Raw genomic sequence first — 8,906 nt, forward strand, 5'->3', positions numbered from 1 at the left:
GTACTTAATAGCAAGGGAATGGTAATAATGAGGGTAACATTAACACATAAACACCGGCATTTTTTTTTGACCTCTACTGCTAAACGGAAGCATTGTAAAGACTGGTTTTGGAATGGATTGGGAAAGTTCAGTTAGGAAATGACTTGAAAAGAAATGAAGATAAAGGCAAGGCCGGGAATAGACAGGAATAACAAGAAGAAAAGTAAAGACAATTAGGAGAACAAAATGAATTCAAGGTATATTTTGATGACCAGTTTGGCTTCCTACTGGTTTTCTTACTATTCAAAGATAGAGAAATGAAGTGAGAAATAGAAATAGGGCCCAGATTTTGAGACCATTTGATTGTAGGTAAGAGAAAGTGTGAGTTAAATAGCATCCATCCTCAAAACCATACTCAAAGGCAACTTTTCATCTTGTCCCTGTCTCTCTGCAGGTCTTTTCTCCTACACACAGTCTTAGTCTTGTGTGGTGTTCTTTGCTCTATTCTGCTTCGTTTTATATCTACTGCATACCTTGAAACCAGCAATCAAGTGTATATATTTTGGACACGTTTCTGAGCAATTCCAAAAGATCATAACATCAAGGTAAACCGCAGAGTAAATTTTTTTCCAATTGTGGGGCTTGAACTCTGAGCTTGGGCTCTGTCCCTCAGCTCTTCAGCTCAAGACAAGTGCTCTACCGCTTGAGCCACAATGCCACTTCTGAATTTTTCTGTTTATGTGGTGCTGAGGAATCCAACCCAGGGCCTCATGCATGCAAGGCAAGCACTCTGCAACTGAGTCACTTTCCCAACCCTAGTTCACCCTTTGTCACACTATTTCTGTGCTTCCCTTTCCATTCCCCAAATCGAATAAAGTGTACAGACCAAGTGTACAGAAATAAAAAGCAGTGACAAAAGGGAATAAACTGAAGGAATAAACTGCAAACAGTACAATAAAAAAACCTCTTCTTCACATTTCTTGGAGTTGATTTTGATAAGCATCATTTCATATGATCATATGCACATAGTTAATTAGTCCATGTGATCCTCTCCTAAAAATATGCTACAGGATAAAAATTTATCATATTTACTTGAAATAGAACTTAGGGGTGAAAGGTACTACAGGGCAAACCAAGACCACAGATTCTACCATCTCTTTCCTCATAACCCAAACTTTCTGTTCTCACTTAATTCCATCAGCAGCTTTCCCTGGGATATGATATCCAGCTGATGCAATTGACTTAGTTCTGCATAACCTTTCTCTCAACATCCATTATGAAGTCATTTAGTTATTTATACAAATGAATTGAGTACCTACTCTGTACTTAAAACAAGTTGTGCAATTTAAAGAAGACAGAAGCAAGCCCTCATACAAATATTGCACAAATGTACAGAGATCACATCATACAGAAAAAGAGAATTATAATCTATAACCTGCCCTGTAGACAATGTCTTCTCTATACAACAAACTCTGGGAGTCAGCCTGCCATAAGTCAGACTTGTAGGAAGTCAGATTGCTATCTCTAGTAACATTATAGGAATAATAATCAATGTCAAATGGTCAGGTCTTTAATTTTTGTTTTGTGTGTGTGTGTGTGTGTGTGTGTGTGTGTGTGTACGCCAGTACCAGAGTTTAAACTCAGGGCCTGGGTCCCTAAGCTTTTTCACTCAAGGCTGATACTATACTACTTGAGCCATAGCTCCACTTCTGGTGCTTTTTGTGGTCAATTAGAGAAGTCTTATAGACTTTCCTGCTTGGGCTGGCTTTGAACCACAATCCACTGATCTCTGCCTCCTGGGTAGGTAGAATTACAAGCATGAGCCACCAGCACTTGGCTGTTCTCCACTTCTTAAAGCTAACCAGAAAAAGCCAAGTATGTTCCCCTATCTATTCTCAGAGGATGCCTTGATTCCAATTAACCTGCCCACAGCTTCTCTATGCCTCCAATCAATTGAACTCCTTCTTTTTCCATTGTAAACTTTTCTCACTCCTTTTCATCCTTTGACTTCTCTGCTCAAATTCATGGCTGACTCTTTTATTACAACAAGTTCTGGATAAATAGCCTTTCCTTTTCTTTGGTTGGTCTTTGTTTCTTTTCCTCACCAAAGGCAAGAATCACTCTTGGCTTTCAGGCACCGTAGCAGAGGTGGGCTGCAAATCCTCAGAAATAGAAAATGCTATAGTAACTCTAGGATTCACACACCCAAATCCAGAGATCTTTTTCAGATTCTTAGCCAAGGAAGCTTTGGTAACTTGAGTATTGTATGAATGACTGTTAGAGAAGGACAATAACTTTATTCCTTTAATTTTGCTGCTGTTGTTATGGCCAAGGTCCCTGAACTTGGAGAGTTTATGGTCTCTGTTAAACTTGCCAGTGTTGATTTTAGTTGTTGTACAAGATTAGAGTTGGAATAAAATATTTATTATCTCACTCAATTTAAAAAAATCTATCCCTTATAAGTTAGGAACTAAAAACACAGGAGGGTAAGAGCGTAATTATCATCTTCACAGTTATCAGCTTTGCTTTTCCTCATCTGGTCTTGCTTCTTCCACTTGTTTATTCTCTAGCAGGAACCGAGGCAACCTGATCCTCATAGCTCTCATCTGCTATAGGACTCTTCATCATGCCTTGCAGAATGCTCTCCGAGGGGCTGGGAAGGTGGCTCAGTGGTAGAGTGCTTGCCTTGCATGCATGAGGCCCTGGGTTCGATTCCTCAGTACCACATAAAGAGCACTGGGACAGTGCCCAGGCCCAGAGTTCAAGCGCCACGACCAATCAAAAAAAAACAAAACAGAATGCTCTCCGGCATTTGACATGTGGCAGCAGAAATGATGGCAGGTTCTGGAGAACAAATGCATGCTGGTGACCTGGGAACATTGCAGTCAAGCTTCCAGGCTCATGGTGAGGAAGCTGAATCCAGGTCTGAATATAGATCTGTGAAGCACAGGCCCTGATTTGTAAAGGCTGACATATTCCTTCTATTAAGGAAGCCATTTTAGGCTTAATGAACCACACGTTTTCTGTTGTTGTTATTCAATTGTATCCTTGAACACAGCTATAGGAAATATGTAAATGTGTAAAACTACTGATGGACACTAAAATTTGAATTTCATCTAATTCTTTATGCCCTGAAAATTTCTTATTTTCATGCTTTTCAAACTTAAGATTATTAAGGCTATTCTTAGGTTATAAGCCATGCAAAAGCAAGCAATGAGAATGAGCCAAAGAAAGCCCAGGGGCCTTAAAGTTTGTAGACACCCAAACCAACGCAAACCAACAAAAAAATCATCTCAGTATGTGGTAGTCAAACAGAAGAAAGAGATGAAACATTTATGGATTTGTCTCAAAAGAAGTATTTCTGAGAGGGCCAAGTATGTTATCAAAGGAGACACAAACAACCCCAGATGTAATTCTGGAAATATTGGAATGAGAGTCCCTGGACTGGTGGGAGTTGAGGTGTGTTTCATAAAGGAGTGAGGTGAGAAGAAAGCTATCCCTGGAGAGGGTTGTTTTGTCATGGAGGGACTCTTGGTTGAGGGAATGGATTGTGTTTCTGATCATGGAGGAGTAATTCAGTTTGGGTCTAGTGTATAATCAGAACAAAGACAAAAAACCAGGCAAAGGTTTAACATTCTTAGTGGTGCCAGACTTTGCAGGGGTGGAGACGGTGCTGATTACAGGTTAAGGCTTCTAGTTAGACTGCCTGGGCTGCAATCTCACCAATGGCATTTTTCCATTTAGTGACCCTGGGCAAGTGGGTGAGCAATGAAGACTGGAATGCTTCCAGAATTATTGGAATCACTGGTATGAAATCAAAGCTGTGTAAAATGCTTAACATCCACATCAGACAGATTTTACTACTCCACTGCTTTTGTTACCATACTTATATTCCTCAGAAGATAAAAGAGTTTTGTTTGTTTTTCTTAAGCTGTTGTTTATTCCAAGACTTCCCAAAGCATCCATCAATGGAAAAGATCAACTGATAATGGACACTCCAAGATTCCTAGTCTCCTCTCAAAATTCCTTTCTTGTCTAGCCAAGTAAACTATGTCATGATCTTTACCCAAGCCTAATTAAGCTCTTGTTGAAAGATCTATCTTAAATCAGATTTAAGAATCCCAAAGAATATTCCACCTTTGCCCTTTCCCCTGAGGTAGTACTGTTGCTCTAAAGGCAGTGTTCTCCTTTACAGCAGTAAACAAGTATTTAGCATTGTCTTATTAAGAGTGTTTAGGTAAAGCCTTTGAGGATGAGTATTTGTAAAGCTCTCATCTTTATCATCTAGTCCTGACCCTAAATACTTTATAAATTTAAACATATAGAACATTTCACATTATTTACAATGGGCAAAAGGTTGAAGTAACTCTTCCAGGTATGATGGTACACACCTCTAGTCCAAACATGTGGAAGGCCAAGGCAAGAGAATCATAGTTCTAAGCCAGCCTTGCACTACAGAGCAAGACCTTTTCTCCAAAGGGGAAAAATAATGGAAGTATTTCAATGAATGAATGAATGAATAGACAAAGTATGGTGTTTTGACATGTGACAACATGGCTGAACCTTGAAGATCTTATGCTAAAGAACATGAACCAGTCACTAAAGGACAAACACTGTATGGTTCCAGTTATAAGGAGTACCCAGAATAGGCAACTACAGATTGGAAAGTTAAATGGTTGTTTCCAAGCCTATGTAGAGATAATATGGAGGGTTGTTTTTTAAAATCTGGAGTTTAAACATTGCATGGTAAAGAAAAATCTGGTGGTTTTGGTTGTACAACATTGTGAATGTATTTCCTGCTTCTGAATTGCATTGAATAGTAAACATAAAAATTGTTACAGTGGTGCTCGCTTCGGCAGCACATATACTAAAACTGGAATGATACAGAGAAGATTAGCATGGCCTGTGTGCAAGGATGACATGCAAATTTTTGAAGCGTTCCATATTTGTTTTATGCCTCCATCAGAAAGAATGACATCGCCCCATTTGTTAGGAAATGGAAAGACTTGGAAAAAATTATATTAAGTGAAGTAAGGCAGGTCCAAAGAAACATAGGTCCCATGGTTTCCCCTATTTACAATAACTAGTATATGTCTGAGTCAAGCAGAAAAGGTCAGATAAGTTGATGTTAGGGAAATGAACCCTAAGATATGTATTCAAATTTTTTTTTCTTTCATGCGATTGTTTTTAACACACTTATAAGATTATTTCTTTGTTGCTTTGTATGTCCCTCCCCCACGGTATAACCCCTGCTTTCACTGTATTTGATGTCGGTGTAATTTGTGGAGGGGAAGGGAAAAAGCAAATTGTTTAACTAGGGATACAGGTGGATCCATTGCAACAATGAGATGTACAAGTCGTTATGTTGAAAAGGAACTTTACAACTTTGGTGGGGGGTGGGGAGGAGGATCGGGTGGAGGGGGTGGGGAGGAGGATCGGTTGGAGGAGGTGGGGAGGATGAGAAAGGATGGGAAGGGGAAATAAAGGAGGAGGCTACAATGCTTGATAAGAAATGTACTCATTATCTTGCCCATGTAATTGTAACCCCTCTGTACAGTATTTTCACAATAAAAAAATGAAACAAAAAATACATAACTACCTAAAATAGGGCTTTTCAACTCAAATTCTAATTTGGCATGTTATTTCTGCTAATCCTATTACTTCAGTCACCCTGGACATTTCAGAATAATCTTTTCCTTTTTGTTATTGACATCCAATATGACATCCAAAATGCTATTTTTCTATCTTTATAAAAAATTGTTACAGTGGTTCATGATATGTTGTATATATTTTTGTTCTCTATTTCTTTGTTTCTCTTTCTAACTAGATATCCTACAGGACATAAGGATTCCCCACTGTTGCCTTCGTATATACATGTCCCTTAACCCTAATTCTTCTTGCTTATTAAAAAAATAAAATCTAGATTTTCCAATAACAATGGCTCTTAATCTCCTATACTAGCTTTCCTACAGCAAATACCTTTCCTATTAAATATAGAAGATAAAATATTCGTCATTCCCCCAATAGAATAAGTTTCTTTGAAGCCATCTAGTTCTATTTATTTTCTTCTAAAAGTTTATGGTAAGGTTGATTTTCTTCTACTGTTTGTGTGTGCTCATGTGTTTGTATACATGTGGGAGAAAGAAAGAAAGGCAGGAAGATCAGACACAGACTGAGACAGAGAGACAGATAAATGGAAAGCATTGATGGGGTCTGTAATATCAGTACCACACGGGGTCCCAGAACACATCTGTGGAGTGTTAATCTTTGTCCAATTGGGTGATGAGATTTAGTAGGTCTTTAGGGAAAGCCAGCAATGATATCCAGGACCTTGGGTCTTAATACTGAGTTCTACTAAGTTGTACCCAGGGGTCAAGTATATTCACATATATTCTTTCTAGGCAGAATAGATCAGAAAGTATTATGGCCCTGATGTCAGGTGGCAGCTGGATGGAAGGAGGCAGGAAAGGTAGAAGCAGAAGAATGCTTCAAGCAGAAACCATCTCAGGTTGCTTTCCTTGGAGAGCTGTAAAAAAATTAAGTCTTCTATGTTGGGATTTTGTAGAGATGTGCAGACACATTTGGCTAGGAGTCAGACTGAAGATAAAGGATCACATCATTGTATATCGGGAAAAGCCAGTATCTCAGTTAAAATGATCTTTCTGATTGCCCTAGTGATCTTAAGTCAGACACTGGTGAGGAGACTATAACTCAATACAGCTAGTTAGTGCTACATAAGAACAAATCAGAATCCCACAAAACTTTTGGTATTGGGAACACACTAACTGGCTTTAGCACTGGACTGTTCAGAGCTGTTTAGGACAAGACTCTGTAAATGCTTATTTAGAGACAGGTCACAAGGCCTTCACAGTGTCCTATGTTTGTGAAAGCCAAAGACTTACCTTTGGCCAAAAACATGAGCCAATTTAAGTCGTATTTTTTTAAACCCTTAGCTTTAGTACACTTAAGTGAGAAAGAAATAAAAAAGAAAATGTATGAAGGTCTAGCATTATGAATTTATTTTATACATAGACTCATTACAAAAGTTTTGATGGTCAAATCTGACATATTCAATTATCTAAAAAGTAACTTAGGAAGTAAACATTGTGTTGGTAATGACAGATGGGTGAGGTGGTAGAGCATCATGCTGAAGGCTGGTGTATCACTAAGTAAATGAAAAGCTTCAAGAGCAAATCATATGATCATGAATCTCTTGCATAGAAATCCAGGTTTTTTTTAAACATTGCTTATTTTTTTATTGTGAAAATACTGTACAGAGGGGTTACAATTACATGGGCAAGTTAATGACTACATTTCTTGTCAAGCATTGTAGCCTCCTCCTTTGTTTCCCCTTCCCATCCTTTTCCATCCTTCCCCTGCCCCCCCCACCTGATCCTCCCCACACACCCCCCATCAAAGTTGTAAAGTTTGTTTTCGACATAACGACTTGTACATCTTATTGTTGCAATGGGTCCACCTGTATCCCCAGTTAAACGATTTGGTTTTTCTCTTCCCCTCCACAAATTATACCAACATCAAATACAATGAAAGCATGGGTTGTACTGTGAGGGAAGGACATACAAAGCAACAAAGAAACCATCTTATAAATATGTTAGAAACAATTGCATAAAAGGAAAAAACTTTTGAATACTTATCTTGGGGTTCATTCCCCTAACATTAAGTTATCTGACCTTTTCTGCTTGACTCAGACATATACTAGTTATTGCAAATAAGGGAAACCATGGGACCTATGTTTCTTTGGTACTGCCTTACTTCACTTAATATAATTTTTTCCAAGTCTTCCCGTTTCCTAACAAATGAGGCAATGCCATTTTTTCTGATGGAGGCATAGAATTCCACTGTGTATATATACCACATTTTCTTGACCCATTCATCTACTGAGGGGCATCTGAATTGGTTCCATATCTTAGCTATGGTAAATAATGCTGCAATAAACAATAGTCATGCTGGTAGCTTTAGTGTGGTCTTGTTTGTGATCATTTGGGTAAATGCCCAAAAGTGGGATTGCTGGGTCATAGGGGAGCTTTATGTGGAGTCTTTTGAGGAACCTCCATACTGCTTTCCAAAATGGTTGAACAAGTTTACACTCTCACCAACAATGCAGTAAGGTTCCCTTCTGTCCACATCCCCTCCAGCATCTGTTGTTATTAGAGTTCTTGATTATAGCCATTCTAACTGGGGTGAGGTGGTATCTCAATGTTGTTTTGATTTGCATTTCTTTTATGGCTAGAGAGGTTGAGCATTTCTTCATGTGTCTATTGGCCATCCTTCTTTCCTCTTCAGGGAAGTTTCTCTTTAAGTCTTTAGCCCACTTATTTATTGGGCAGTTGTTTCTTTGAGGATTTGTTGTTGGGGGATTTAATCTTTTGAGTTCCAGGTATATTTTAGATATGAGACCCTTTTCTGTTGTATGGCTAGTGAAGATCTTTTCCCAATCCGTGGGCTTTCTATTGATCTAGCTAGCTATGTCCTTTGCCATGCAGAAGTTCTGGCGCTTCATGTAATCCCATTTGTCCAACCTTTCTTTGATTTGTTGTGTTTCTGGGTGTCTATTAAGAAAATTTCGGCCTGTGCCAGGGAGACCTAGGGTTTCTCCTATTCTATCCTGTAATGTTTTCAGAGTGTCTGCTTTGACTCCAAGGTCTTTGATACATTTGGAGTTGATTCTGGTGCAGGGTGATATATAAGGATCTAGCTTTAGTTTTCTACAAGTAGTTAACCAATTTTGCCAACACCATTTACTGAAGAGGCTGTCTTTCTTCCATTCTATTTTTTTTTTTAGCTCCCTTATTGAAGATTAGATGGCTATGGGTTTTTAAGTTCATTTCTAGAAATCCAGAGGGTTTTTTATTTTTAAAATCAAAACCTGGGTAAAAAGAAATAATCTAGTGCTATTTCCTTATATG

The 8,906-nt window shown here is 38.5% G+C and overlaps 1 non-coding gene across 1 annotated transcript; it reads left to right on the forward strand.

Moving 5' to 3' along the window:
- Positions 1–4,822: 4,822 nt before the first annotated feature.
- LOC138834732 (U6 spliceosomal RNA) lies at positions 4,823–4,929 on the forward strand. Its single transcript, XR_011374246.1, has one exon. It is a non-coding gene; the product is annotated as a U6 spliceosomal RNA (small nuclear RNA).
- The last annotated feature ends 3,977 nt before the right edge of the window (positions 4,930–8,906 follow it).

Source organism: Dipodomys merriami, unplaced genomic scaffold (genome assembly GCF_024711535.1).
Source record: "Dipodomys merriami isolate MVZ:Mamm:240054 unplaced genomic scaffold, mDipMer1.0.p SCAF_1, whole genome shotgun sequence".
Classification (NCBI taxonomy): Eukaryota; Metazoa; Chordata; class Mammalia; order Rodentia; family Heteromyidae; genus Dipodomys; species Dipodomys merriami.